We start from the raw sequence: 22,517 nt of genomic DNA, 5'->3' as shown, positions 1-22,517 counted from the left end.
GGCCATGTTACATTGGTGATGTTAAGAGTTGCGATTGCGAGACCTCCGAAAGTTGCAATTGCAATTGAGGTAGTGACGTGGCATGTGGGTATAGCCTCTCTTATATGGTTTCCGTGAATAATCAAGTCTATGGATGAAAAACTCTTCAATATGTTTTAATATACAAGTCGGCCTCCTTCCAATAAACGTGTCTTTCTAGTCATTGGTGAAACCCATATAAATATAAGTTAAGACGTATCATTTCTATCCAATCGATTGTGTGCATCGATCATAGAACAAAACGATAGTTCACAACTCGTGAACATGAAGGAAGAGTAGAAAGAAAGCCGAAGGTCCAGTGGAAGACGAAGGTAAAAACATTATGCTGACTAGGTTAATCATTGAAGGTTCGGACTTATAATGAATCCGTAGAAGCGCAGCCCACAATCTGTTAAAGAGATTGCATAAGACAGGGTTGTTTTATAATTGTGCGCACAACCTGAAGCTGCAATAGTCACTCTTTTGAAGCAATTACTCCTGAAGCAGTTATCGAGACTATTAAAACAGAGGGTTGAAACAAAGAGTTGTGTGTGTGTAAGATCATTGAAGATACATTGACAATAGTGTATAGAGTCTAGACTATTGAAGACCATGGTGTGTTAGTCATCATGATGTGACTTGGAGTATCTGTTTGAGCAATATGAAGACTTGTGAAGACTCCTTCATATGAAGACAGATTGTCATTGATGTAGCAGTGAAGCTATAGATTGACAGAATTCAGTGAATAAAAAATTGGGAGCTGAGAATTACTATCAAACATATCTAGACAAAATATAGCAGTGGGTTGGATCCCAGAGGGTTGGTGACTTGAAGGTTGGAGCCTTGAACAAACAAGGTTGGTGCCTTGATAAGATTGGGTCGAAGCCCTTGGGGTTGTTGCCTCAAAATTGGAAGGATTGGTGTCCTTGGAGTTGGTGCTCCTAAATCCAAGGTTGGTGCCTTGACAAGATAGAGTTGGTGCCCTAGAGGTTGGAGCCTCACAAAATACCAAGTTGGTGCTTGGAGACGGGTTGGAGCCCTATATATATTGTACCTAATTTATTGTAAAGATTATATTAATGAAAGTATTTATTCCTATTGTTCATTTTGTGTTGTAAATATAATTGATTTAACTGGTAAAAGTAACAATTGAAAAGAAATACTGATTCACCCCCCCTCAATATTTCCAACATAAGGAAGCTCTGATTGCGATTTGCGATGAGCCTTTTCCTTTAGGCTATTTTCCTTTGTTTTCTAGCTTTCCAAGGGTAACTTCAACATGCTCTATCTTCTGATCCAGAACTCCATTTTAGGACTTCAACATATCGTTGGAAAGCTCTTTCCAAGCAATATGCAATGGAGAGGTACTGATTAAACCCTGAGAGCTTCTGTGGCTTGAGAAATGGCTTCAAACTTCACTGCTCTTATGTATTCTGGGCAACTGATAACTTGTAAAGCATTGAGTGACAACATTGGCTCCTACTAGGGACAATGCCTTGCTGGCAAGGTGTTGAGAACCTGCAGACTAGTATCCTTCATCATTGGGCATGGAGTCAGAAATATAATGAACTTGTACAACCATGAAATCTCCATGAAACTTTATGTGTAAGGGGTCCTTTCTCCATCAAACTAAATTGCAGAAAACATAAATTCTATCTTCTGGAAAGTAAATGCTCAGCTAGTGAGCTTATTTATATACATTCCTACTTATGCACAAGGCTCAGTTCACCTAAGTAAGTTCCACCCTCCAATGGAGCCAGGCCAGTATTAGAGTACTAGACATAGTGCCTTCATGCTGCTGAAAAATAAAATTTAAAACAAGCATGCACCATGAAAAGTCTTCAAACAAAGAACCTGATACATGTTGTTGAACCGACCTCTGCTATTGGTTTACGAATATGCTCATGTACTCGGCTACAGGGTCATGGAATTGGCAAGGAAAGTTTGCAGCTGCCTCTTTTTCACAAACTGCCTACTGACCGATGTCTTCTTGGTCAGGGTTGTTGATTTGAGGTAGCATCGGATGTGCTCTAGCCATGAAAATTGATGGAGAGCATCGGATGTGCACCAGCACATGAGATCTCCAAGACCCAGAAACGGTTTGGGCAGATTGTACCCGATTTGGGAGATATTACAATAATTAATATTTTTAATGGGTTCCTAAGTCTAAACTTGGGAAAATAAAAATATTAATGGGTATTAATATAAAACTAGGTTAGAAGGTTCCAAAAGTCATGGATCAAGCTAAATCTAATCTTAGCCGTTGATTAGAGATGTAGTCTCGGCCATTGAAGGACCAACAGGAAAAGTATAAGAAGAGGCTTGAGGGTCAGTTGGAGAACACACTGAGAAAGACCAGTTAGTTCGATTTCTAGAGTGGGGTTAGCTGAGAAATTCGAACTAGTAGTCTGGAGAGCAGCAAGAGGTAGCGGGTACGGAACAAAGAGTCAAGAACAGCACCAGAGGAATAGCACAGAGGTTGGAGAGGCAAATGCAGAGCCTCTCAGGCATACGCAGAGGCAGCAGAACTGCGCAGTCACTTGAGCGCCTGTGTGGGTGACACAGAGAGGCCCAGTGCTAACACAGAGAGGCAGGCGCTGACGCAGAGGGTCTGGGAGCTGTGCAGAGGCCAGCAAGCCTGACGCTGAGAGAAGTGTTGGAGAATTTTTTCTTTGTTGGGTAATCCAGGTTCGCAGCCATTTGTACTGAAGAATTGTTGAATAATAAAAATCCTCCTCTACTGCACCGGTTTTCCCGCATTGGGTTTTTCCAAAATATTTGTGTTAATGTGTCTGATTCTTGTGCATGTATTTGTTTCTGTATTATGGTGTGATATTTGCAACAGAATTTATTTTAATGTTTACTAAACGCTTTTCGTAAATAACTTATTGGGAAATAAGTAGGTAAAATAAATTAGTTGTTGTAGTGATAGAATTTTCACATGGTATCAAAGCAAGTAATCAGAGACAGGAAAGGAAAATCAATTATGGGTCGAGACCATGATGTAGAGGCATCTATGTTAAAATTGGCAACTAGGACCAAACTGCATGTGTGTCATCTTATTTATGGTAGCAGATATTTTTCTTGGATCCCTCTCATCGAGAGGTGTAGGATTGATCTAAAGATCATCCGATTCCGATAAGTATTCATGGAGTTATGAATTTATTTGTGTTATAAGACAATTCGTCAAGGTCGGCCAGCAACCAAATAAACCCCACATGTGCTCAATGTTTTAGTATAAAAGGAGATGACTTGAGAGTCATTTCTCACACACACTTCTTGTGTTCTCTTCCTCTCCACTTGTCTTTGGGTTTTTGGTGGGAGGAAGAGATCCTAAGAATCTACGCAGCCCTAAGGAGAGGATGCCCTAGCTCAACGCTGTCATAGAGAAGGCATGCCCTAGATCTAGATGCAGGCAATGAAGAGAAGGCTCTACGTCCTAATGTGGTAGCTTACATGGAGGGAAACTCTTATGGTGGACACAAGGCTATACGCTGTCCAGATCGAAGCTGCCCTAAATGTTGTTCAGCCACCCTAAACATTCTCTGTTTTAGCCGCAGCAAAAAGAGGATAGAACAACGTGGGTTTTGGAGGCTGTTAAGAAGGCCGAGGAGATTCTGGACAGCGTGATGAGGAGGATACTAGGAGGCCGAGCAATGGATGTATTTGAGGACTGTTCTCTCTTGTAATAGGCCGAGTAAAGGGATGACTAGGCCGCATCTAAGGCAACATTCCAGCAAAGGTTTGAAGGGTTGTCTTAGGCCATCTCAGGTGACCGAATTATTGCAAGGAAGGGCAGCCGCATCAACTGTTTAGAGGACGGGCAAACCCTTAACCAGTTTGCTGCAAATCTATGGAAGCTTGCTGTGAGGGCAGGTCGTGGACCTTGTAAAGGCTAGAACTGCCCAGGACTATTGTGAAGGGTCTCATCCCCACCAAGAAGGGCATTCGCATTACCTTGGAGCAAATCTGGACGGAAAAGAAGGCTGGCAAAGGGACTGTGATATGCCCTAACCAAACCTAAGTTGCAGCAAACAAATCAAACCTCAAAACAGTGAGTTAAGGTATGTTGTCTAAGACATTTCTTGTAGGTGTTGAGGATCAGTTTGGACCAAATTGTTGGGCAGTCAAAGGGAGCCAAATTGGTGGTTGTACATAGTGGTATGGTACATGGACAACTAGTATTTAGTGCAGCAAGTTCGTGGTACTGTAATAGTATGGTACATGGGACAACAACAACCACTAGGTGTTGCAAGTACATTGGGACAGTAGTATGGTACTTGGTGCAGCAAGCAAATGGGTGACAACATGATGCAGCAGTGGTACAAGGTACAATAGCGCTAAACACTGGGACAGCAGTGCAGTATAAGATGCAGCAGTATGATGTGTACAACATGGTCATAAGGTCCAACATTGTGATGATGGGTGCAGCACGGTGAGGTGCAGCATGATGACGAGATGCAGCACAATGATAGGTGAAGGAGTCACCTTGGAGAATCAGTTAAAGCAGCATGTCTTCAATTGATCTCAAGTATCATCTTCTTAGAGATGATCTATGTTCTTATCTAGATAAGTCAAAGTGTTGACTTTTGTTGTAAATGTATTATCTCTCTCTTTCTTTGTTGAACTATTGAAGAACATATAAGAAAAATTGATCAAGGGTTTCCCCACATTGGGGTTTGTCCCTGGCTAAGGCCACATCTTGTGCCCTCTTGTCTTGGCTTGTCTTCTGTGATCTATGTTTATGTTCTATCTGCAGTTTACTTTAATGTTGATGTGATTGCTAATTTGGAAAAGATATTGAGCTAACTATGAAAATTGAAATAAATTGCTCTAAGCATAGAACATACCTAAAATTAACATGGTATCGAAGCTGAGGTGGAGACAAAGCCCAAGCAAGAGTGAATGAGAAATCACCAAAGACGGTTGGGTAAGGACAAAAGGATCAGTGGATTCCTCATCCCTCTTCAAATTCACCTAGGGTGAAGTCGAAGCAGAGAATATTATCAGAATGGCACAGCAGAAGCTTCTAATGGCCTACCTAAAGATCACTTCAATGGGAAGTCTGGATCTAAGGGTAGAAGGAAAGGAATAATAAGTTCAGCCACTATGCGAAGGAGTGTCTGAATGGTAGGGACAAATCACTTGATGATGATAACAATCATTCCAGGGACATTTTCAATGATCAAAGGAATGACAGGTAATGCAGATCATCAAGGAAACAGCTGACTCTTTAGAGAAAGCAAGGAACCCCAAGTATGAAGAATCAAATGTTGTTTCTGATAAGATAAAGAAGCGTTATCTTGTATTGGCCCTCTCCTTCAGATTCTTTGGGAATCTGGCTTATTGATTGTAGTGCTTCAAGGCACTCCATCGGATAGAAGGGTGCTCTCTCTAATTTGGTAGAGATGGAAACAATCATGGGATTATACTTGGAGCCGATGCCACCTATCGTGGAAAGGGTGTAGGGAATGTTACCCCTCAATTGAATAAGGGTAACTCGATTCATTTACGAGAATCTTTTTATGTACTTGATCGGAAGAAGAACCTGATGTCCATTTTGGCAATAAAATTCAAAGGTTTCATAGTGGCATTCATCGATGGAAAGGTACATGTTTGAAAATAGAATTTCCAAAGATGCTTTTACTCATGGGTTCAGGGTTGGCAATTTGTTTCAAGTTGCAGGATGATCCATTGGGGATCATGTCAATTGGGGATCATCTCATCTATAGCACTGGAAGTCTACTTATTATGGGGCCCTACCTGATGTGAGTCAAATGGTGACTCGGATGCCTGAATTCAAGAAGAGCATGAAGGTACATGTCCGAGATGTACCGAAGGAAAATCTTACAAGGGGACCATTCCCCTCATGTAGCAGGTCCACAGGTTTGAAACAACCCGAGGGGTTTGAGATTCATGATCAGGAATCTCATGTATGCAGGTGGAAGAAAGCCCTCTATGGCTTGAAGCAAAACACCTCGAGCATAGTATGAGAGGATTGATAGTTGTCTGATGAAATTGAGATTCACTAGGAGTGAAGTCGATCCAAACCATTGCTTGAAGGTTGTGGATGATAGACCTCTCATACCGGCACCTTCTGATGACAACCTCTGATAGGTGCAAACCCTCTCATTCGCAGAAGTGAGAGGGAGTTGGATTCCAGATTTGGAATGGTGAACTACAAGCCCGTGACTACCTCATGGAGCTTAACCTTCAGAAGTTAAGTGGTAGTGATGCCAGACCAGATTTGGGAAATGTCTCTGAGTTTCATAAACTCATTCGCATTAATATTCTTGGTGAACTTCCATCCGAATATATGTTTTGCAGTTAGCAAGACGAGCTCATATATGGTTGAGACTCACTAGATTGGTGCCAAGAATCTTCTAAGATAACTTCAGGGCACTATCTCTCATATATTGAGATACACTGCCAGAAATATAAAGTTGCATGATTATTCGAATACTAACTGGGCAGGCAGTGTGGAGGATTGTGAGAGCACTTTCGAGTGCTAGTTCTCTTTGGGTTCTATTCGATATCCTGGATGAGCAGGGAGCAGAAGTCAGTTGCTATAAGCACCGCTAAGACCGAATACATAGCTACGAGTATGATCTCGTGTGAAGCTGCTTGGTTGTGGAAGCTCTTCAGCGAGCTGTTTGTACACATGATGGATACCACCGTGATCCTTTGTGTCAACCAAGGGGGGGGGGGGAGATTTGATTGTTGAGGAATCTTGTATTCCATGATTGCTCCAGCATATAGACATCAAATACTACCTTATCTGGGATATGGTACGTCGATGAGCGAGGAGGCTCTATCGCATTGAGATTGATGTACAGGTTGCAGACATTCTGTCAAAGCCCCGGGGAAAGGTCAAATTTGTGACTTTCCTGAACGACTTGGAGTCGTTGAGAGACCTTATGAGGGTCCTGTATGATGCATGCATTGAGCTCTAGGAGCCCGGAGGGGCTTGGGGTACTTGTTGGAGCAACACGCGACCATAGGGCAACTCACCATCCCCTAATGGTGTGTTGTGTATAGGGTAAATGGCTCAGCCTTCCCCTGTGATACCCCGTGGCGACTTAGGGACAGGATGAATGGTTCTCCTGTCGAGGAATCCAACCCATGCAGTATGGGACTCATGGGAAGTACCTCTCATCTGGCCAATGAGTAGGGAAATGGGGTTAGGGAACATAGTAGTACTATCGATGGACACATCTTTGTATCTACCGTACTCCCTATGCTAGGATGACCTCCATTGATCTGGGATTAGCATGAGTGGTTTGACACACTCTCTTGTGATATTGATCTGGGATAAATAAAACTGACTTCGGGTCATTAGAGAATGGTAAGAGACATTCTCGATCAATTCTTCTTCTTTATGGTTCAGCAAAACAAAGCAGAGCAGAGCAGTGCAGGGCACTGATGGCAAAGATAGTACAGTCGGACATATGGATCAGCGAATGGAGTTCTCCCTAGTTGAGAGGGAGTGTTAAAATTGGCAACTAGGGCCAAACTCCATGTGGGTCATCTTATTTATGGCAGCTGATATTTTTCTTGGATCCCTCTCATCAAGAGGCATAGGATTGATCTAAAGATCATCCGATTCCGATAAGTATTCATGGAGTTATGAATTTATTTGTGTTATAAGACAATTCGTCAAGGTCGGCCAGCAACCAAATAAACCCCACATGTGCTCAACGTTTTAGTATAAAAGGAGATGACTTGACAGTCATTTCTCACATACACTTCTTGTGTTCTCTTCCTCTGCACTTGTCTTTGGGTTTTTGGTGGGAGGAAGAGATCCTAAGAATCTACGCAGCCTTAAGGAGAGGATGCCCTAGCTCAATGTTGTCATAGAGAAGGCATGCCCTAGATCTAGATGCAGGCAATGAAGAGAAGGCTCTACGTCCTAATGTGGTAGCTTACATGGAGGGCAACTCTTATGGTGGACACAAGGCTATACGCTGTCCAGATCGAAGCTGCCCTAAATGTTGTTCAGCCACCCTAAACATTCTCTGTTTTAGCCGCAACAAAAGAGGACAGAAGAGTGTGGGTTTTGGAGGCTATTAAAAAGGCCAAGGAGATTCTGGACAGCATGATGAGGAGGAGACCAGGAGGTCAAGCAACGGATGTATTTGAGGACTGTTCTCTCTTGTAACAGGCCAAGTAAAGGGATGACAAGGCCGCAGCTAAGGCAGCATTCTAGCGAAGGTTTGAAGGGCTGTCTTAGGCCATCTCAAGTGACCGAATTATTGCAAGGAAGGGCAGCCGCATCAATTGTTTAGAGGACGGGGAAACCCTTAATGAGTTTGCTGCAAATCTATGGAAGCTTGTTGTGAGGGCAGGTCGTGGACCTTGTAAAGGCTAGAACTGCCCAGGACTATTGTGAAGGGTCTCATCCCCACCAGGAAGGGCAACCGCATTACCTTGGAGCAAATTTAGGCAGAAAAGAAGGTTGGCAAAGGCACTATGATATGCCCTAACCAAACCTAAGTTGTAGCAAACAAATCAGACCTCAAAACAGTGAGCTAAGGTATGTTGTCTAAGACATTTCTTGTAGGTGTTGAGGATTAGTTTGGCCCAGATTGTTGGGCAGTCTGTGGGAGCCAAATTGGTGGTTGTACATAGTGGTATGGTACATGGGACAACTAGTATTTAGTGCAGCAAGTTCATAGTGCTGTAATAGTATGGTACATGGGACAACTAGTATTTAGTACAGCAAGTTCATGGTGTTGTAATAGTATGGTACATGAGACAGCAACAACAACCACGTGCAACAAGCATAGTGTTGCAAGCACATTGGGACAGCAGTATGGTACTTGGTGCAGCAAGTACATGAAGCAGTAATGGTGCAACAAGCACATGGGTGATAGCATGGTGCAGCAGTGGCACAAGGAAAAGCAGTGCTAAACACTAGGACAACAGTGCAGCATAAGGTGCAGTAGTATGATGTGTACAATATGGTCATAAGGTCCAGCATTGTGATGATGGGTGTAGCACGGTGAGGTGCAGCGTGATGATGAGATGCAGCACAATGATAGGTGAAGAAATCACCTTGGAGAATCAGTTGAACCAGCATGTCTTCAACTGATCTCAAGTATCATCTTCTTAGAGATGATCTATATTCGTATCTAGATAAGTCAAAGTGTTGACTTTTGTTGTAAATGTACTATCTCTCTCTCTTTGTTGAACTATTGAAGAACATATAAGAAGAATTGATCAAGGGTTCCCCCACATTGGTGTTTGTTCCTAGCTAGCGCCACATCTTGTGTCCTCTTGTCTTGGCTTGTCTTTTGCGATTTATGTTTATGTTCTATCTGCAGCTTACTTTAATGTTGATGTCATCGCTAATCTGGAAAAGATATTGAGCTAACTATGAAAATTGAAATAAATTGCTCTAAGCATAGAACATACCTAAAATTAACAATCTACGTCAGGAGACTTGCACAATTTTTCAGAAAATTGCACAAGAGAGTAATTTCGATTTCTCTATGTTGTCTTCCCCGCTAGAAGAAGCAGTGGCTTGTGTGACTAGCTCTGCATCATCAGAGGTATGGTATATAGACAATTGAGCCTCTTGGCATATGACAGGAATCCGGGAATGTTTCTTAGATTATCAGGAGGAAAGGATGAATTTTCATATCACAATGGGGAATAAGACAAAGTGTACTCTAGTAGGGAAGGGTACCATAGTTTTTCAAACAAAAACGGGAGAGTAGTTCCGTGCTACCAATGTGCTGTATGTACCAAGATTGAGGATGAACTTACTTTTCATGTCGCAACTCCAAGGCGAAGGCTATGAAGTTTTTTTCATCAAGGAGAAAGTATATGTCAAACACCCGAGCTGGAAAAAGAAAGTGCAGATCGGGATCAGAAGTAACAAGTTGTACAGACTACAAAGAGAATCACCAATGGCACTAATAGGCAGTCATGGAGACAAAGATTTGAACGAACTATGGCACAGAAGAATGGGACATTTGCACCATGGGGCTCTGAGAATTCTCAGGAATACTGTTAAAATTGGCAACCAGGGCAAAACTTCATGTGGGTCATCTTATTCATGGCTGATAATATTTTTATTAGATTCCTCTCGTCGAGAGGTGTAGGATTGATATAAAGATCATCCAATTCCGATAAGTATTCATGGAGATATGAATTTATTTTGATTATGGAATTATTATCAAGCCGACCTACAACTCATGTAGGCTCAGAAGCCCAACAGTCGCATCTATTCACCCACCAACGTTGTGTATAAATATAAGAGGACTTTTCCTCATTTAGACTCACTCATCTCATCACATCTCTCTCTCTCTACTGCGCAGATATGAGTCTCTTCTCTACTGCGCTGAAATGGGTCTCTCTCTCTCTCACACATGTGAAGCCGGAAGCTGTTGAATTTGAAGCTGCAACTGCAGAAGTAAAGATTGACTTGTGTGGCCTAGAAGATCTCCTCTTTGGAACTGCGCTGTAGGTTCATCTGAACCTCCTTTGAAAGCCGCAACTTTTGGTGGTGGAATGAAGTCAATCCGACGAACGGTTTGCAAGATATCGACTGCCCTAGTTTGAAGCCGGAAACTGCTGAAACTGAAGCTGCAACTGCAGAAGTAAAGATTGACTTGCGTGGCCTAGAAGATCTCCTCATCTGAACTGCGTTGTAGGTTCATCTGAACCTCCTCTGGAAGCCAAAACTTTTGGTGGTGGAATGAAGTCAATCCGACTGTCGATTTGTGAGATATGGTCTGCCCTAGTTTGATAATGAAGCCGCTAACGCTGATGCTACTGATCTAGGGTTTGCTACTGCTGATATGAATCAGATTTATTGTACTATTTCTCTCTGCTGAATTATTGAAGATAAAAGAAGATTTGATCAAAGGGTTTCCCCACACATTGTGGGGTTTGTCCCTGGCTAGCCGCCACATCTTGTGTCTCTTGTCTTGGCTTGTTTTCTGTCAATCGTTTAATGTTCTATCTGCACTTTACTTTATGTACTTGTGATTGCTAATCGGTGGAATATAATAAGAAAAAGAAGTAAACTGTTATAAGCATAGAACATACCATAACTTAACATGGTATCAGAGCTGAGGTGAAGACAAAGCCCGAGCAAGAACAATCATCGAAGAGAATATTGGCAAGGCTATCCTAAAAGAACTATGGGGTCCTCAACACTCTTTCCTGCTGAAGACAAGCTCCGTGAGAAAGCTGACTATCACGGATGGAAGATGTCTATCGATCTAACCCTTGAGAATCAAGGAGTGTTGGATCATGTGAGAGGCAATATTGTTGAGCCTCCATCAAATGCATCCGCTGCTGCCTGGAACAAATGAAAAAATGGAGAAGTCAAAACAATAGAAGATCATCCGGGACTCTATCAACAAGCACTTGGTGGCCTACATCTCTGAACTGGACACCTCCAAGGAAATCTACGATAGACTGGTGAGTTTATTTAAAGTTAATGATGCAAATCAAGTTTTGTTTCTTAGAAATAAGCTAAGGGAAATCAAGAAGGGTAAAGATGAAAGTATGCAAGCATACTTCTTAAGAAACACCGAGATCAAGAACGATCTCCTATCTATTGGGGACACTATTACTGACAGAGAAATGGCACTCACAACTCTTGGAGGATTGCCATTTGAATGGTATGTGTTCAAGACTACTCTTTTGAACTATAATGTAATTCCTGGTTTTGAGGAATTAATGGCTAGATGCATTCAAGAAGAAACAAGGGAAGAAGTGCAAGAAATGCCCATGCCTAAAGGTCCTCCTGCTGCCTTTTCTTCTCATGCAAAGAAAAGAAATAATTCCGGGACTAAATCAAAAGGAAAGGTTGGACCTAAGGCTAGAAGAAAATGACGATGTTACATTTGCGATAAAGCAAGTCACTATGTATGAGATCATGAGCATCATGATGAATGAGATCATGGACATAAAGGGCAACATGAGATCATGGACATATAGGATAGTATGATGATGATGCACACTAGTTTGAGCAGCATGATGATAATCATGATTAGAGAAGCATGGTACAGTATGCAGTGGTGCAAATCGAAATCCCTCTGGTGGAAATCTAAGGAATGAAAAATTTAACAACAAAGGTAAGAGGAGAGCTGGGAATCAAGGAAGAGGACAAGCATTCAAGAAGGCTAGAAATTCTAGGATGTATTAAATGCACCTGACCTCAAAAGGAACCTAGTGTCCATCTTGGCAATGGAAGACAGAGGCTACAAGGTAACCTTCAGCAATGGCAAAGTATGTATATGGAAAAATAATGTTAAAGATTCCTTTACTCTTGGGTTTAGTGTTGATTCATTATATCAAGTTGATGGAAGTCCGCTAGGTGTCATGTCTTGTGACACAACTCTTTAGTCCGAACTTTGGCATCGGAGGTTTTCCCACCTTCAATACAAAGCTCTACCCGATGTAAGACAAATGGTAACAGGGATGCCCGAATTCCAAGTAGAGAAAGAAGGTGTATGTCCGGGATGTGCCAAAGGAAATCTCAAAAGGGGACCATTCCCCTCAAGCCAAAGCAAGACCTCCGATATATTACAGTTGGTTCACTCAGGCATACCTGAGGTTGGCATTAAGAGGGAAACTACTACACCACATACTCTTGAGCAAAATGGTGTGGTGAGAAGGAAGAACCGCACGATGATGGAAGCTGTCCGGGCCATGCTACATGATCAAAGACTTCTGAAGTTTCTATGGGCTGAAACTACAATCACCACTGTATATGTACAAAATCGATGCCCTCATCAAGCATTGGGTTCCAAGACTCTTGAAGAAAAGTTCACTGCAAGGTGAACAATCTTCTGACTTTGAGGAGCTCTCAAGAAGCCGACACCAGGGAACCGAAAGAAAAGGATGATGAATCAATGCCTGATGTAGAATAACCCATGGATCTGATTGATTCTCATCCACATGAGCCTTCCTCTTCTAGGAAGAGGCCTTCGTGGCTTAGGGGGATACTTGATGATTCTGAAGGACATGCTGCACCTTGAGGAACCTTCCGTCAAATTAAGAAACTTAACAGGTATCAGGGATACCTGACCATCATGAGCACGATCATACAAAAGGAGCCTTCATCATTCTCAGATGTCGTCAAGCATTAACTATGGAAGGGTGCTATGACCATAGAATATGAGTCTATTATGGAGAATGATGTCTGGGAAGTAGTTCCTAGACCCTGGACAAGACAATTGTTACTTCAAAATGGCTTTACAAGATAAAGCATGCAGCAAATGGAAGTATGGAAAAGTATAAGGTTCATTTTGTTGCTCGTGGTTTATCCCAGAAGGAAGGTATAGACTATGATATTTGCACTTGTTGCCAGATATACGACCATCCGCTTGATCATAGCCCTTGTGACTTCACAAGGATGGAACCTACATCAGATGGATGTCAAGACTGCGTTCTTGCACGGTTTGATCAAAGAAGAGGTCTATGTGGAGCAACCCGAAGGATTTGAGATTTATGATTGAAAATCTCATGTATGCAGGTTGAAGAAGGCTCTCTATGGGCTGAAGCAAGCACCCCGAGCATGGTATGAGAGGATCGATAGCTACTTGATGAAGCTGGGATTCACTAGGAGTGAAGCCGATCCTAAGCTTCACTTTAAGGTTGAAGATGACAAGCCTCTCATACTGGTGTTGTATGTGGATGACCTCTTTCTAACAGGTGCAGACCCTCTCATTCACAAATGTAAGAGGGAGCTGGCCTCTGAATTTGAAATGAAAGACCTAGGACTGATGCACTACTTCCTAGGACTTGAAGTGTGGCAAAAGCCAGGAGAAATTTTCCTATCTCAAGGAAAATATGTGGTAAAGATATTGGAAAGATTTGGTATGATGGACTGCAAGCCTATGACTACCTCGAGGATCTTAACTTTTAAAAGTTATATGGTAGTGATGTCGGACCAGATTTGGGAAATGCCTCTGAGTTTCATAAACTCATTCGCATTGATGTTCTTGGTGAACCTCCATCCGAACATATGTTTTGCAGCTAGCATTGTGAGCTCATATTTGGTTGAGCCTCACTGGATTGATGCCAAGAATCTTCTGAGATATCTTCGTGGCACAATGGGTTAAGATACACTGTCGGAGTTGTGAGACTACTTGGATATACTGATGCTGATTGGGCAGGCAGTGTGGTGGACCGTAAGAGCACTTCCGAGTGCTGTTTCACCTTGGGATCTGCTTCGATATCCTGGATGAGCAGGAAGCAGAAGTCAGTGAATTTGAGCACCGCTGAAGCAGGATATACTGTTGCTAGCATGACCTCGTGTGAGGCAGTCTGGTTGCGAAAGCTCTTCAGTGAGCTGTTTGGATTTACATTGGATACCATTGTGATTCTCTATAACAACCAGAGGTGGGATTTGATTATTGAGGAATCCCGTATTCGTCGATTGCTCCAGCAGATAGACATCATCTGGGATATGGTAAGTTGATGAGCAAGGAGGCTCCATCACATTAAGATGATGTACAGGTTGATACACCTTGTCAAAGCCCCGAGGAAAGATCTAATTTGTGATTTTCCCAGACGACTTGGAGTCATCAAGAAACCCTTGTACAAGGGTCCTGCATGTTGCATACATTGAACTCTGGGAGCTCTGAGGGCTTGTGGTTCTTACTGGAGCAACATACGACCACAGGGTGACTCACCCTCCCCTGGTGGTGCACACTGGAACAAGATGATTCGCTCTCTTGTGGGACAAGATGATTCGCTCTCTTGTGGGACAGGATGATTCGCTCTCCTGTGTAGCAGGATGATTAGTTCTCCTGTGAAGCCTGGATTGATGTGTTCTCCATGGCGATTGTAGCAGGATTGATGTGTTCTCCTGTGAGGCCTGGATTGATGTGTTCTCCATGGCAACCTGGATTGATGTGTTCTCCATGGCAATTGTAGCAGGATTGATGTGTTCTCCTGTGAGGCCTGGATTGATGTGTTCTCCATGGCAAGTGTAGCAGGATTGATGTGTTCTCCTGTGAGGACAGGATTGATTAGTTCTGCTGTCGAGGCATCCTACCCATGCAGTCTGGGACTCATGGGAAGTACCTCTCATCTGATCAATGAGCAGGGAAATGAAGTTAGGGACCATAGTAGTACCGATGGACGCATCGTTGTAACTATCGTACTCCCTACGCTAGGATGACCTCCATTGATCTGGGATCAATGATACTGGTCTGGGACCAGTGGTAGGAGTTGTACCATACTATGACGCTGACTTCGGGTCGGTTGAGACTGGTCTGGGATCAGTGGTACATACTCTGAGACTGACTTTGAGTCAGTATGATACATCCTCGATCATTTCTTCTTCTTCATAATTCGGACAAAAGCAGAGTAGAACAGAGCAATGCAAGAGCAGAGCAGAACAGAACAAAACAGTACAGATCAGTGCAGGGCAGAACAAGACAAAGCAGAATAGGCAAAATAGAGCAGAGCAGGGCATGGGTCAGGCTGTACAAGGCAGTGCATTTGATGGATGAATAGTAACGACCGATAGACAGATTGCAAATGAAGTTCTCCATGGTTGAGAGGGAGTGTTAAAATTGGCAACCAGGGAAAAACTTCATGTGGGTCATCTTATTCATGGCTGATAATATTTTTATTAGATTCCTCTCGTCGAGAGGTGTAGGATTGATATAAAGATCATCCAATTCCGATAAGTATTCATGGAGATATGAATTTATTTTGATTATGGAATTATTATTAAGCCGACCTACAACTCATGTAGGCTCAGAAGCCCAACAGTCGCATCTATTCACCCACCAACGTTGTGTATAAATATAAGAGGACTTTTCCTCATTTAGACTCACTCATCTCATCACATCTCTCTCTCTCTACTGCGCAGATATGAGTCTCTTCTCTACTGCGCTGAAATGGGTCTCTCTCTCTCTCACACATGTGAAGCCGGAAGCTGTTGAATTTGAAGCTGCAACTGCAGAAGTAAAGATTGACTTGCGTGGCCTAGAAGATCTCCTCTTTGGAACTGCGTTGTAGGTTCATTTGAACCTCCTTTGAAAGCCGCAACTTTTGGTGGTGGAATGAAGTCAATCCGACGAACGGTTTGCAAGATATCGACTGCCCTAGTTTGAAGCCGGAAACTGCTGAAACTGAAGCTGCAACTGCAGAAGTAAAGATTGACTTGCGTGGCCTAGAAGATCTCCTCATCTGAACTGCGCTGTAGGTTCATCTGAACCTCCTCTGGAAGCCAAAACTTTTGGTGGTGGAATGAAGTCAATCCAACTGTCGATTTGTGAGATATGGTCTGCCCTAGTTTGATAATGAAGCCGCTAATGCTGATGCTACTGATCTAGGGTTTGCTACTGCTGATATGAATCAGATTTATTGTACTATTTCTCTTTGTTGAATTATTGAAGATAAAAGAATATTTGATCAAAGGGTTTCCCCACACATTGTGGGGTTTGTCCCTGGCTAGCCGCCACATCTTGTGTCTCTTGTCTTGGCTTGTTTTCTGTCGATCGTTTAATGTTCTATCTGCACTTTACTTTATGTACTTGTGATTGCTAATCGGTGGAATATAATAAGAAAAAGAAGTAAACTGTTATAAGCATAGAACATACCATAACTTAACAAATACTGTAACAAGAGTTTCGGATCTTAGTACAGAACGCAATGTTGTATGCAGAGGATGTGCTCTGGGAAAGTATGCCAAAGCAGCATTTCCTAGAAGTAAAAACAGGTCCAAGAGTGTACTAGGATTGATACACTCAGATATCTACGGACCTATGTCCACTAAAGCTCTTAGTGGTGCCGAGTACTTCGTCACCTTCATTGATGACCACTCAAGGAAAACTTGGATTTATTTTCTGAAAACCGAGGATGAGGTTTTATGTTGATTCAAAGAGTTCAAGGCTCTGGTGGAGAATATGACTGGGAAGAAAATAAAAGTTTTGCACTCAGATAATGGTGGAGAGTATGTCGATAAGGACTTCACTGATTTTTGCACTAAGGAGGGCATCAGAAGAGAGTGGACAACTCCTTACAATCCATAGCAGAATGGAGTAGCAGAAAGGAAGAACAGGACTATCATAGAAGCAACTAGGGCCATGATGTATGATCAGCATATGCCAAAATTCTTGTGGGCAGAAGCATGCAACGCGGCAGTCTATGTTCAAAATAGAACTCCTCATCGGGCATTGGGCAAGATTACTCCAGAGAAAGTCTTCACCAAGAAGACGCCTGAAGTCAGTCATTTCAGGATATTTGGGATCTTAGCATATTGTCGCATCCTCGAGGAAAAGAGGAAGAAGTTGGATCAAACTGCAGAGAAAGGATATCTAGTGGGATATAGCGAGAATGCTAAGGCATACAAAATCTATCTTCCAAGGAGTAGGAAGGTAGTAGTTCGACGAGATGTGAAGTTCATGGAGGACAGGGATTTCAGAAAATCTCAAGAAATGTCTTCCAAGGAGCAGTCAAAAGAGGAGTCGTTGGTCAAACCTCTTCAACCAACGGAAGTAAAGAATTCTTCCTCGGATCAGGAAGAATCACAGGAGGAGGAGGAGCTAACAGAAGCACCTGCTGGCAAAGGAAGAACGAGCAGGGAACTTCGTCAGATTCTGCGAGATGCAAAGGATTTCATCGGTGCACCAAGGAACAATAAGAGGGAGCAAAAACAGCCAGATAGATATCAGGCATTAGTAGCTCAGGATGGGGAGCCTGCCAGTTTTCAGGAGGCTGCTCAACATCAGGTTTGGTTGGATGCGATGGTAGAGGAGTACAACTCCATAATGGTGAACGATGTCTTGGAGGTAGTGCCAAGGCCTCAAGACAAATCAGTGGTAGGTTCGAGATGGATCTACAAGATTAAATACGCTGTAGACAGCGGTGTGGAAAAATACAAAGCCAGGTTTGTGGCTAAGGGGTATGCTCAGAAGGAAGGAATTGACTACGAAGAGACCTTCGCCCCAATAGCCAGGTATACATCTATTGGAACCGTGATATCTCTTGCAGCACAGATGGGATGGGAGATTCATCAGATGAACGTCAAAACGGCAGTTCTGAACTAGGTGATAGAAGAAGAGGTATACATTGAACAACTAGAAGGCTTTGAGACACATGAGAAGAAGTCTCATGTATGTAAATTGAAGAAAGCCTTGTATGGGCTGAAACAGGCACTTAGAGCATGATATGGCCGAATTAATGGCTACTTGTAGAAGATGGGATTTGTCAAAAGAGTGATGCAGATCCAAATCTCTACTATTTGGTTGTAGAGAATGAGTCTCTAAATTAGTATTATATGTAGATGATCTCTTCCTGACAGGATCATCCAGGCTCATCGGGGACTACAAGAAGAATCTAGCCACGGAATTTGACATGAGGATTTGGGACAGATGCATTATTTCCTGGGGTTGGAAGTTTGGTAGCAAAAAGGGGAGATCTTCCTTGGACAAGGGAGATATGCTACACAAATTTGAAGAGATTCAAGATGGAGGATTGTAGACCCATAGGTACTCCAATGATCACCAACTGGAAGAAAATTGATGCATCAGAAGACAAGGATGTTGATCCCACCTTATACGACAACTCATAGGGTCCCTGATGTATCTGGTCAATACCAGGCCAGACATTTGTGACACTATCAACACCCTCAATCAGTTCATGCTGGAGCCGAAGAGGGCGCACTGGGCAGCAACCAAACATGTTTTCAGATATATACAAGGAACAATCAATTATGGACTCTTGTACACCAGGAGTAAGGATATCAGATATAGTGGATTTACTGATGCAGATTGTGTTGGAAGTTTAGAGGATTGGAAAAGTACCTCTGGGTATTGTTTCAACATTGGATCGGAAATGACCTCCTGGTGCAGTAAGAAACAGAAATCCTAGCTCTGAGCTCAGCTGAGGCAGAATATATGGCTGCAAGCACAGCTTCGTGCGAGGCCATATGGGTTAGAAAACTGCTTGTGAACCTATTCACAAGAAAGATAGAGGCGACCAGGATCATGTGTGATAATCAGAGTTGCATCAAGCTCTCTGAGAATCCAGTGTTTCAAAATCGGTCAAAGCATGTTGATATTCGGTGTCATTTTATCAGAGACTGTGTCCAACGAGGCGTTGTACAGTTGAGTTACACTCCTACAGGTGAACAGGTGGCAGACATCCTTACCAAGGCCCTTGGAAGAACCAAGTTTGATTATTTCAAGAAGAAGATGGGGATGGTAAAGAATCCATTTCAGCAGCAGAAATGGGTATGATGTTGCAGTGCAGTAGCGGTTAGCAGTAGCACGATGCAGCGTAATGAGAAGAGGTTGCAGTGAAGATGCAGTGTTGGGAGAAAGGACCAGCAACAGCACGGATGCAAAAGGAGTTGTCGTACAAATGCAACAGTGGTAGTGACAGAGCCATGGGTAGCAGTACAGGATGCAGCAATGCAGAGGATGTTGGGCGGGGAGGCCTAACATTATCACAGGTACCGGTGTCGTATAATGAGAGTGATGCTCAGTGAGGAGTATTACTAGAGCACAGTCCTCGCTTCCCATGATTGGGATTGCGATGGCTCTGCATCACTTGACTCTCCATTGGAGTCATATATATCATAAGAAGGTGGAACATTAGACTAGACTAAATAAGATCTCTGAGAGTTTATTAGCAGCCCGATGTGTTCTCCTTATTCTCTTTCTTGCTCATTGGGCGATGCTTCTTGATGCGAGTAGATGTTTTCTTGGAGTGGAGCTCCACAAACATCTTCAGCAGGGTCATCAACCTCCAGCTTTTCTTTATCATTAAAATATGCGCAGCAATCTTCAAATAGAGAATTCGGTGGATATAGTCTTTTGTAACAGTGAAAGAATGTTGTATGAAAACTTCTTAAGGAAGATATGCTATCACGACGTATTGTTTTGTACCAGACTCTAGCATCCTCCTCTAAAGAATACAAGAACAACTTCATTTGTACATCTTCAAGAAAAATACCCTGTTGTTCCATGCATTCATGAAATTCTTTGAGGTGATGGTCAAGCCTTCTATCTGTGCTCCCACTAAATATAGGCAAATAGGTATACCATTCATGAAACGAAGGGACATGATTGGGATAACCAGGGATAGAAGAAAAATCCAGTGGGGCAAATTTGTTGGCCAGGAGGAATGACCATTTTGAAAACCTTCCTAGATGAGTGATCTCAGTTTCACAGGTGGGGAAAGTTTTCAGCTGCTCTATCATCAGAGCGAGTATGAGGCTGCTTGAAAGCTAAGATGATCAAATGGAAATATGGACAGTGGAGTCGCTAGGATTTTTACCATAAAATTGAAATAGTGGAGTCACCAAGGTGAGAGATTTTCAACCCACACTTCCCTTGCTCACCTAACAAAGGAAATGTAAAAATTTGTCGTGCCCAGAGAAAAATATTCTAATCCATTCCCCGACAACGGCGCTAGAAAGATGTTGTGGCTAATTCTAGCACCTGTAGCACGAGTGCTTCAGGGGACATAGAAAGCCTCCTAGAGACAGCCTCTGGGTTGATTGTAGACTAGTGCCTAGGACATCCTAGGTAGAGGAGTGCATGGAAGACTATGAGTGAGGTTTCTGTTGCACTCCAATAGTCACGTAGTTAAAAAGGTTATAAAGGGGGCTTGGTTCAATAGACCTTCATTAAGGTAGACTCAAGACAACACATGGATCCAAATGCGGGGGTTATATTGGGGTAATCTCAAAGAGAAATGTCTTCTTCTAGTGGCCGACACACAACAATGAGACAACTTAACACTGAAGTTGTAGAGATGGTGGACAGGAACAGAGGAAGGAGGGAAATAGATGCGTAGGGTTGTAGACAAACAGAATCCTCAGCAACAATGTTCTAGCAGAAATATGGAAGAGAAAGGAGGTGAAATGGTAGAAACAGCAGTATACTAATTAAGGTTTCATGCCAGAAATAACATGGGTATCATTAGCACCAAACAACATGAGTAAATCTGGGCTCACACAAGTATTGTAGGTTAAACGAATAACACAAATAAATATGCAATTGCTACAAGTATTGTATGCTACTAAATGACACAAGTAAATCTGTAATAATAACGCAAGTATTGTTCTCTATTTAGCGGCCTAGATAAATCCATCAATCAGGGAGAAACCACAGCTTCATTACACTATTTCAGAGAAGGGAAAACACAAATGAAACGAGATTTACCAAGAGGAAACATGTTTCACATTGATCATGTTTGGAATCACCAGGGAGTTTCATTAATCCAATATTAGTCCAACATACCAGTCCATAACATTCAACATAACATCAATCAAGTACCCCATGAATGAGCAAATAGAACCAAAGTGACATCTCAGAATTCAGACCCTGCAGGTGAGAAATTCTGGAACCTTTTTTAAGTGTTTCTCCTCCTTATTTATAAGAAGAGGGGGGAGCTTGGATTACAGTTACAAAATATCTTTGCCCGAGTTCCAGCTGTCTCATAGACTAGTTATCTCGACGTGCAAGGCTCTGTTGCCCAAAATGATTACAATCGGGATTTGATCCCTTCTTGGAAATAAATAGAAATTGCAAAATAATGAAAAGAAAGAGGAAAATGGAAAGAAAATGGAGGAAGTGTCCCCTCTGTTGTTCCTGTGAGTGGCCTTTGGTCAAGCCATGTCTCAATTGTGATGTGCTTCTCTTGCTGCTCGGCCGGTTCCTGTCACTTCCGCCTTAACTACCTGAATAGCTCATTCTCTGGAGTAGGGAGTGGGTCAATTGTGAATGCCTATCGTGGAGTGGGAATGGAGCGTGTCGTGGTAGTCCTTTGTTGTGTGACGGAGTGGAGCACCATGCTGAGGCGCTAAGTCTTCCTGAGCCTCCCATACTGTCATTTACTCACAGTAGTCGTGCAATGAAGCCATCGAACCCATTTTTGCGGCCTATGTAGTCCTTGGTTTCTTGTTGTAGGGGCTTCTACAGGATTAGCCCATCTCGGTGTACCACTACCCCATGCCTTCATTCAATACCACAATTGCCGACCCATCTGCCCTTTAAAGCTCTGCACAATGTTATCGAAGCATTACCGCATCGGGGCCTTTACTCTAAAAGACGTCACAGAACAACGGTCCCAATCGCCTTTGGCCCCCTGTGACTTAGCCCCCTTCTATGTTTCTGCATAATAAGATCGAGGGCTATGACGTGGGGCCTAGCCCTAAGGCACTAGAGCCTTTAGACTCTTGTCCAGGGGCCTTTTTCCTTTGTTGCATAATATCACGCACACTGGCACTTTATAGCACTTGCCTTTGATAACACCCACTGACACCTGCGATCATCGATTTGCGGGACCAGGCCCACCCGAGGTATCGCAATTGCAACACGGGAGAGGGAGACCCTTCCACTTCTTTTCATAGAGCGGGCCGACTTGTTTGGACGCGAAACTTTCATAAAGTGTGACACATAAAATATCGCATTCGGGGGGATCCTTTGCATATCGCAATCGCAACTCGGAAGGAACTTCAACGGAAGAAATACTTTGCTTTGTGCAATCACCGATTGCTGATAAGCAAT

General features: G+C 42.8%; 1 pseudogene across 1 annotated transcript in view; it reads right to left on the bottom strand.

Annotated features, from left to right (window-relative positions):
• LOC149208542 (pyruvate kinase isozyme A, chloroplastic-like) overlaps positions 1–22,517 on the bottom strand; it is a 205,176-nt pseudogene that overhangs the window by 47,436 nt on the left and 135,223 nt on the right. The window lies entirely within an intron of this gene.

This window comes from Pinus tabuliformis, chromosome 1_2 (assembly GCF_031772625.1).
Source record: "Pinus tabuliformis cultivar Carrire ecotype Pingquan chromosome 1_2, CPIR1, whole genome shotgun sequence".
In the NCBI taxonomy this organism is placed as follows: Eukaryota; Viridiplantae; Streptophyta; class Pinopsida; order Pinales; family Pinaceae; genus Pinus; species Pinus tabuliformis.
The sequence above is the reverse complement of the archived record's forward strand: the minus strand, read 5'-3'. Positions and strand labels throughout refer to the sequence as shown.